The sequence below is a fragment of the Eleutherodactylus coqui genome, chromosome 13, assembly GCF_035609145.1.
Source record: "Eleutherodactylus coqui strain aEleCoq1 chromosome 13, aEleCoq1.hap1, whole genome shotgun sequence".
Lineage (NCBI taxonomy): Eukaryota > Metazoa > Chordata > Amphibia > Anura > Eleutherodactylidae > Eleutherodactylus > Eleutherodactylus coqui.
The window spans coordinates 85,330,380-85,339,175 of NC_089849.1; the positions used below are offsets into that span (position 1 = coordinate 85,330,380).

The 8,796-nt window shown below is 47.3% G+C and overlaps 2 non-coding genes across 2 annotated transcripts; both read right to left on the reverse strand.

The window, feature by feature from the left end:
• Positions 1 to 279: 279 nt before the first annotated feature.
• Positions 280 to 386, reverse strand: LOC136588865 (U6 spliceosomal RNA). The gene has a single exon (XR_010787669.1). It is a non-coding gene; the product is annotated as a U6 spliceosomal RNA (small nuclear RNA).
• Positions 387 to 8,511: 8,125 nt separating this feature from the next.
• On the reverse strand, positions 8,512 to 8,618 carry LOC136588947 (U6 spliceosomal RNA). The gene has a single exon (XR_010787734.1). It is a non-coding gene; the product is annotated as a U6 spliceosomal RNA (small nuclear RNA).
• Positions 8,619 to 8,796: the final 178 nt, after the last annotated feature.

The window sequence follows — 8,796 nt, forward strand, 5'->3', positions numbered from 1 at the left end:
AAGATTCCAGGGTTTATTCAGGTAGAAATGCACATTCAGCAGTAGGTAAAAAGAATGATGGTTAGCCAGAGCACAGAGTAGAGACCTAAGACATAGGCTATAGACAGGAAACTCCCTAGCAGGAGGAAAGGGAGGGGTTATGCAACACAGGGGGGTACAGAGAACCAGGAGGGACAAATTAAAGAAGGCAAGCACTTACAGATACAGTACAGGTTATACATGTCAATGAATAGAGTCAGGTAGATGAGACATGACAAATTATAATTGAAGAATCGGTGCAAAAATATGGAACGCCTCACGAATTTGCGTGTCATCCTTGCGCAGGGGCCATGCTAATCTTCTCTGTATTGTTCCAATTTTAGTATATGTGCTGCCGAAGCAAGCACGATACTGCAGTCAGCCCCGGCGGTATTTATGGTCCCGCGGGAGAGAAGTTCTTACATTGTGGAGAGATTACTTTTATAAATTAAAAATAATGTATCCTGCTGTGATATTTTACCTAATATGTCATGCCTGTAATAATAAAACCCGTTAATATAGAGTATTTTGGCCAAACTGAAGAGCATTTTGTGACAATGTTATATGCAAATGAGAACAAGCCGCAGTGCATGCTGGGAAGAATGCTGGTCTCGGAATACGGACCTTGTACCACAGAAGGCGCAGCTGGGGTGGAATGTACTACGGATGACTGCAGCGTTCTGCTTCCATCAGGAGAGCAGCTGCTCACTGCTGCACCACTGGCTGACGGTCACATTAGGACGTGATTGCCGGCTCACGCCTACTGCTGCTGGACGTGGCGCTATAGCATTAGGGCTGGGCGTGCAGCAGTGCAGCGCCTTCTGCCCACGGGTCTGCCCTGGCCGGAGTACAGCGATGCGTGCCCTTACCTATCAGCTGACAAGTGTGCTCGGCCGCACACACAAGGGGGTCACAGGAATGTCCCACAACATTGTCACACTTCCGTGGCTGCCAGGTCAAATTTATCACCAAGATAACATGTATGGGACCATCTGGGAGACCAACTTCTACAACCTACAACTTTGCATGATCTAAAGGTTCAGTAACATAGCAAATGTGGAGCAATATGCCACAGGATACCATACAGAACCTGTATGCCGCCATGCCTGCCAGTATTACATCTGATATACAAACTAGAGGCAGTGCAACAGGGTACTAGAGCCTCCATGCCCACCCGTATCACATCTGGTATCCAAGCTAGAGGCAGTGCAACAGGGTACTAGAGCCTCCATGCCCACCCGTATCACATCTTGTATCCAAGCTACAGGTGGTACAACAGGGTACTAGAGCCTCCATGCCTGTCTGTATCACATCTTGTATCCAAGCTAGAGGTGGTACAACAGGGTACTAGAGCCTCCATGCCTGTCTGTATCACATCTTGTATCCAAGCTAGACGCAGTACAACAGGGTACTAGAGCCTCCATGCCCACCCGTATCACATCTGATATCCAAGCTAGAGGCGGTGCAACAGGGTACTAGAGCCTATATGCCCACCCGTATCACATCTTGTATCCAAGCTACAGGTGGTACAACAGGGTACTAGAGCCTCCATGCCTGTCTGTATCACATCTTGTATCCAAGCTACAGGTGGTACAACAGGGTACTAGAGCCTCCATGCCTGCCTGTATCACATCTTGTATCCAAGCTAGAGGTGGTACAACAGGGTACTAGAGCCTCCATGCCTGTCTGTATCACATCTCGTATCCAAGCTAGAGGCAGTACAACAGGGTACTAGAGCCTCCATGCCCGCCCGTATCACATCTTGTATCCAAGCTAGAGGCGGTACAACAGGATACTAGAGCCTCCATGCCCACCTGTATCACATCTTGTATCCAAGCTAGAGGCGGTACAACAGGGTACTAGAGCCTCCATGCCCACCTGTATCACATCTTGTATCCAAGCTAGAGGCGGTACAACAGGGTACTAGAGCCTCCATGCCTGTCTGTATCACATCTTGTATCCAAGCTAGAGGCAGTACAACAGGGTACTAGAGCCTCCATGCCCGCCCGTATCACATCTTGTATCCAAGCTAGAGGCGGTACAACAGGATACTAGAGCCTCCATGCCCACCTGTATCACATCTTGTATCCAAGCTAGAGGCGGTACAACAGGGTACCATAGCCTCCATGCCGGCCTGTATCACATCTTGTATCCAAGCTAGAGGCGGTACAACAGGGTACTAGAGCCTCCATGCCTGTCTGTATCACATCTTGTATCCAAGCTAGAGGCGGTACAACAGGGTACTAGAGCCTCCATGCCCGCCTGTATCACATCTGGTATCCAAGCCAGAGGCAGTGTAACAGGGTACTAGAGCCTCCATGCCCACCCGTATCACATCCGGTATCCAAGCTAGAGGCAGTGCAACAGGGTACTAGAGCCTCCATGCCCACCCGTATCACATCTTGTATCCAAGCTACAGGTGGTACAACAGGGTACTAGAGCCTCCATGCCTGCCTGTATCACATCTTGTATCCAAGCTAGAGGAGCCCCTACAGCAGTGGTCCCCAACCTTTTTGGCACCAGGGACCGGCTTCAAGCAAGAACATTTTTACAAGGCCCGGCAGGGTGGGGCGGGACATGGGCGGGGCTTTGGTTATATGGGGCGGAGTTATGAAGGGGGTTGGAGTTTAGTGCATACTCATTTAATTATGACATTTAGAATGCCCTGGCAGTACACACACAGGGCAGTATAATATATCCCCCCTGCCACCCCCCCCCCACCGCCTGGCAGCACTCACATAGGGCAGTATATAATCTATTCCCCCCCCCCACAGCACACACATAGGGCAGCATATAATTTATCTCCTCCCCAGTAATAAGCAGCCTCCCCCCAGTAATAACCAGCCCCCCCACCAGTAATAGGCAGCGCCCCAGTAATAAGCAGCCCCCCCAAGAATAATCAGCCCCCCCCAGTAGTAAGCAGCCCCCCCAGTAGTAAGCAGCCCCCCCCCCCCCAGTAGTACATATCCACAACACGAGGGTCAGCAGCAAAAGAGGCATCCAAAATAGGTGGAACAGGTCGTCTGCAGCGCCCACTGTGGTCTAGATCCAAATTAGACCACAAGAAATGCAATGTGAAGAAAGTTGATTTAGGCAGCAGTTGGGGTGCAAATACAAAGCGGTTTTTATTCCTCCCAAAATGTGACGTTTCGACTCAACGAGTCTTTGTCAAATATACAAAATGTGTGAACAACAAACATACATATAGCAGTCCACCCACAGAGTGGACCTATCACAGAACAGAGCATATCAACAAAATTAAAATCACCCAGTAGTAAGCAGCCCCCCCAGTTGTAAGCAGCCCCTCCCCCAGTTCTAAGCAGCCCCCCCCCCGTAGTAAGCAGGCCCCCCCAATAACAGGCAGCCACCCCAGTAATAAGCAGCCCCCCAGTAGTAAGCAGCCCCCCCAGTTGTAAGCAGCCCCCCCAGTTGTAAAGAAGCCCCCCTCCAGTAACAGGCAGCCCCCCAAGTAGTAAGCAGCCCCCCCTAGTAATAAGCATCCCCCCAACCCATATACTTACCTCCTCCCTGCTGTTAGTGTCGCTCTCTCTCTACTTGCCCTGACGTCAATGTGCAGCCCGGCACGCTTCCTCCCCGAGTCCTCTCCTGCGGAACTAATGAGCAGGGGACTCGAGGAGGAGGATCCTGGCTGCACACTGACATCAGTGTGCGCCAGGATCAGTGCAATTACCAACGGGGAGCTACGGCGCCCCTGCTGGTAATCGCTTCAGTAGTGAGCGGCGTCGGCACGCCGCGGGCCACATAACACGAGGCAGCGGGCCGGATTCAGCCTGCGGGCTTTGTGTTTAGAAGAAAAGTTCCCAGCGGTACCGCGGACCGGCACTAAGCATCTAACAGTCCGGCCCCGGTCTGCGGACCGGTGGTTAGGGACCCCTGCCCTACAGAATACTAGAGCCTCCAGGCCCACCCATATCACGTTTTGTATCCAAGCTAGAGGTGGCACAACAGGGTGCTAGAGCCTCCATGCCCACCCATATCATGTCTTGTATCCAAGCTAGAGGCGATACAACAAAGTTCTGGAGCCTCCATGCTCTCCGTACCACATCCAGTATGCAAGCTAGAGGCGGTACATCAGGGTACTAGAGCCTTTATGTCCACCAGTATCACATCTTGTATTCAAGCTAGAGGTGGTACAACACGGTACTAGATCCTCCATGCCTGCCCGTATCAAATCTTGTATCTAAGCTTGAGGCGGTACCACAAAGTATTCAAAGCTTGCCTGTATCACATCATGTATCCAAGCTAGAGGTGGCACAACAGAGAACTATAGCCTCCATGCCCGCCCGTATCACATCTTGTATCCAAGCTAGAGGTGGTACAACAGGGTACCAGAGCCTCCAAGCCCACCCCTATCACTTTTTATATCCAAGCTAGAGGCGTGTGCAGATCACATCTTGTATCCAAACTAGAGGCGGTACAACAGGGTACTAGAGCCTCCATGCCCGCCTGTATCACATCTTGTATCCAAGCTAGAGGCGGTACAACAGGGTACTAGAGCCTCCATGCCCGCCTGTATCACATCTTGTATCCAAGCTAGAGGCGGTACAACAGGGTACTAGAGCCTCCATGCCCGCCCGTATCACATCTTGTATCCAAGCTAGAGGCGGTACAACAGGGTACTAGAGCCTCCATGCCCGCCTGTATCACATCTTGTATCCAAGCTAGAGGCGTTACAACAGGGTACTAGAGCCTCCATGCCCGCCTGTATCACATCTTGTATCCAAGCTAGAGGCGGTACAACAGGGTACTAGAGCCTCTATGCCCGCCTGTATCACATCTTGTATCTAAGCTAGAGGCGGTACAACAGGGTACTGGAGTCTTCGTACAAGGCATCAGTTTTCCGCAATAAGGGTGGTTTCACACAGGCAAGAAAATCGTGCGATTTTCGGCTGATGCGATAGTCAGTAAAAAAGCAGATTATGAAACCAACGGTTTCCTTCCCATCTGTGATGTTTTCACTGATGTGATGTTGAGAGAACAAAAAATAACGGCTGCTCTATCTTTCTGCGATGTGCGATTCTTTTTATCTCCCAGGTTTCGCTATGGAGCCGCTCCTTTTTATCGCCTCGCAATGCAACAAGATTGTGTTGCGATGCAATTTTGATAATGGAAAGTCCTATTCATTTTCGCAATAAAAAATTGTACATTTTTTATCGCGCAATTTTATTGTGGCCGTCAGCACTGCGATGGGAGATTATTCTAAAAAAAAAAGCATTGCTGGCAACCAAATATTGCAGACACAAAATAGGGGGTCGCCCGTGTGAAAGTCGCCTAAATGATCCTTTTACTCCGATATTGTAATCACTCACTTATAACAACGTTACAATCACACAGACAAAAGTGTCATCCCACAACTTCTGGGGGGGGTTACACTGTACGTGGTTATGGCGCCTCGGGTACATTTGCTGTATGCCTGTAGTCACATGGCACAAAAAATACACCTTTTAGTGGTGGCACCGTGAGACAATTATTATTATTACTCCAAGTTGAAACATGGCTTGATGATAAGTGCGATTGGGCGGTGAATTTGCAGGGGTACAATCTCTTCAGAAGAGACCGAAGGAACCAGAAAGGGGGAGGGGTATGTCTGTACGTCAAATCGAACTTGAAGCCGAGGCTACGGGAGGATATAGGGGTAGGAGACGAACAGGTGGAATCTCTGTGGGTAGAAATACAGGGAGGAAAAAATAACAAAATCCTGATAGGGGTCTTTTATCGACCACCAAAAGCAACAGAAGAAACTGAAGACTTACTACTAAGGCAGATAGAAGAGGTGTCAAAACGAAACGAAGTAATTATCATGGGGGACTTTAATTACCCAGATATAACATGGGAGAACGAAACCTGCAAATCTCACAGGGGTGATAAGTTCTTGAGAGTAATTAAAGATAATTACCTGAACCAACTTGTGCAGGAACCAACAAGAGGGAGAGCCATTCTGGACCTAGTGCTAACTAACAAACCGGAACGTATAAAGGGGGTGCAGGTTGAGGGGCACTTGGGGAACAGCGACCACAATATAATCAACTTCCAGCTGTCAATCAATAGGAAGCCTTATCAGGGAGTGACAAAGAAACTAAACTTTACTAAAGCAAAATTTGATGAGCTTAGAACTACTATCGGTAACATTAATTGGGACAACATCCTCAAAAATATCAGTACGGAGGAAAAATGGGAAAAGTTCAAAAGGATCCTAATCGCCTCATGTGAGCAGTCCATTCCCTTTAAAAATAAAAGAAACTCAGCTAAAAGGAAACCAATGTGGTTCGACAAGACGGTACGAGGGGCAATAAACGAAAAGAAGAAAGCGTTCAAACTACTAAAGCAAGAAGGCAGAGAAGAAGCGCTAAAATCATACAGGGAAAAAAACAAAATATGCAAAGACACGATTAAAACTGCCAAGGAGGAAGCAGAAAGACGGATCGCAAAAGAGAGCAGAAACAACCCGAAGCTATTTTTCAACTACATAAACAGCAAAAGGATTTGCAGGGAGAGCGCTGGCCCTTTAAAAAACAATGCAGGAGAAATCATTGATGATGACGAAGGGAAAGCAAATCTACTAAACAGTTTCTTCTCAAGTGTATTCACCAAAGAAAAGGAAATGCCACACGAGATGCAGGGGAATAAAACGAACTCCTCACAAAATATCTCATACCTAACGCAGGAGGAGGTGCGGAAGCGTCTAAAGAAAACTAAGATTGATAAATCACCGGGCCCAGATGGATTACACCCAAGGATACTAAAGGAACTAAGTGACGAGATAGCTAGGCCGCTATACCTAATATTTCTAGACACTATCAAGACCGGAGTAGTACCATTGGACTGGCGCATTGCCAACGTGGTTCCAATTTACAAAAAAGGGAGCAAAAGTGAGCCTGGTAACTACAGGCCAGTAAGTCTCACTTCAGTAACGGGAAAAATTTTCGAGGGGATTCTGAGAGACGCCATCGATGAGTACCTCAAGGAGATTAAGGGAATAACTCCTCACCAGCACGGATTCATGAAGGGTCGCTCATGTCAGACAAATCTGATCAGCTTCTACGATGAAGTAAGCTCTAAGCTGGACCAGGGAGAATCTATTGATCTTGTATATCTGGACTTCTCTAAAGCCTTTGACACCGTGCCACATAATAGGCTAATATACAAAATGAGGCAGCTCGGACTGGGCGAAAACGTGTGTAAGTGGGTAAAAAATTGGCTCAACGATAGAAAGCAGAGGGTGATAATAAATGGTTCGTACTCTGATTGGACCACAGTCGCTAGCGGGGTGCCACAGGGTTCAGTATTAGGCCCCACTCTGTTCAACATATTTATCAATGACCTGATAGAGGGGCTGCACAGCAAAATATCAATATTTGCAGATGACACAAAATTATACAATATAATTAATGCAACGGAGGACAATGTGCGGCTACAAACGGACCTGGATAAGCTGGGGGCTTGGGCAGAAAAATGGCAAATGAAGTTCAATGTTGAAAAATGTAAGACTATGCACATGGGCAAGAGGAACGGATGTCACCAATATACACTAAATGGGGTACCACTAGGGAAAAGTGATATGGAAAAGGATCTGGGGGTATTAGTGGATAATAGACTAAACTGGAGTAACCAATGCCAGTCAGCCGCTGCAAAGGCAAATAAAGTCTTGGGGTGCATCAAAAGAGGTATAGGGGCGAAGGACGAGAACATTATCCTTCCATTATATAAGGCACTTGTCAGGCCTCACATGGAATACTGCATACAATTCTGGACACCGGTGCTCAGGAAAGATGTCACAGTGCTTGAGGGGGTTCAAAGAAGAGCGACTAAACTAATACATGGAATGACGGGACTGGAATACCCAGAGAGGCTGTCCAAATTGGGACTATTTACTCTAGAAAAAAGAAGGTTAAGAGGCGACCAAATAACCATGTATAAGTACATGAGGGGACAACACATGGATCTCTCCCGTGATCTGTTTACACCCAGGACTGCGACGGTAACAAGAGGACATCCGCTACGATTAGAGGAAAGTAGGTTTCATCACCAACACAGAAAGGGGTTCTTTACTGTAAGAGCAGTTAGACTGTGGAACTCTCTACCGGAGGAAGTGGTGATGGCAAAATCCATAGAGGAGTTTAAAAGGGGACTTGATGTCTTTCTGAAGAAGGATATTACAGGATATAAATTTTAGGTTAAGTGTCAATCCTGCTATATAGGCAGGTAGGAACTATTAGGGGTTGATCCAGGGAACAGTCTGATTGCCATTAGGGAGTCGGGAAGGAATTTTTTCCCCAAAAGGGCTAATTGACTTCTGGCCTTGGGGTTTTTTGCCTTCCCCTGGATCAACACAGTAGGATAGACAGGCTGGACTAGATGGACAATGTCTTCATTCGGCCTTACATACTATGTTACTATGTAAGATAAAACGTATAAGGAGAAAAAAATGTTATGTTAGAATTTTTTTTTTAATTCTAATTGAAGAATCGGTGCAAAAATATGGAACGCCTCACGAATTTGCGTGTCATCCTTGCGCAGGGGCCATGCTAATCTTCTCTGTATCGTTCCAATTTTAGTATATGTGCTGCCGAAGCAAGCACGATACTGCAGACAGCCCCGGCGGTATTTATGGTCCCGCGGGAGAGAAGTTCTTACATTGTGGAGAGATTACTTTTATAAATTAAAAATAATGTATCCTGCTGTGATATTTTACCTAATATGTCATGCCTGTAATAATAAAACCCGTTAATATAGAGTATTTTGGCCAAACTGAAGAGC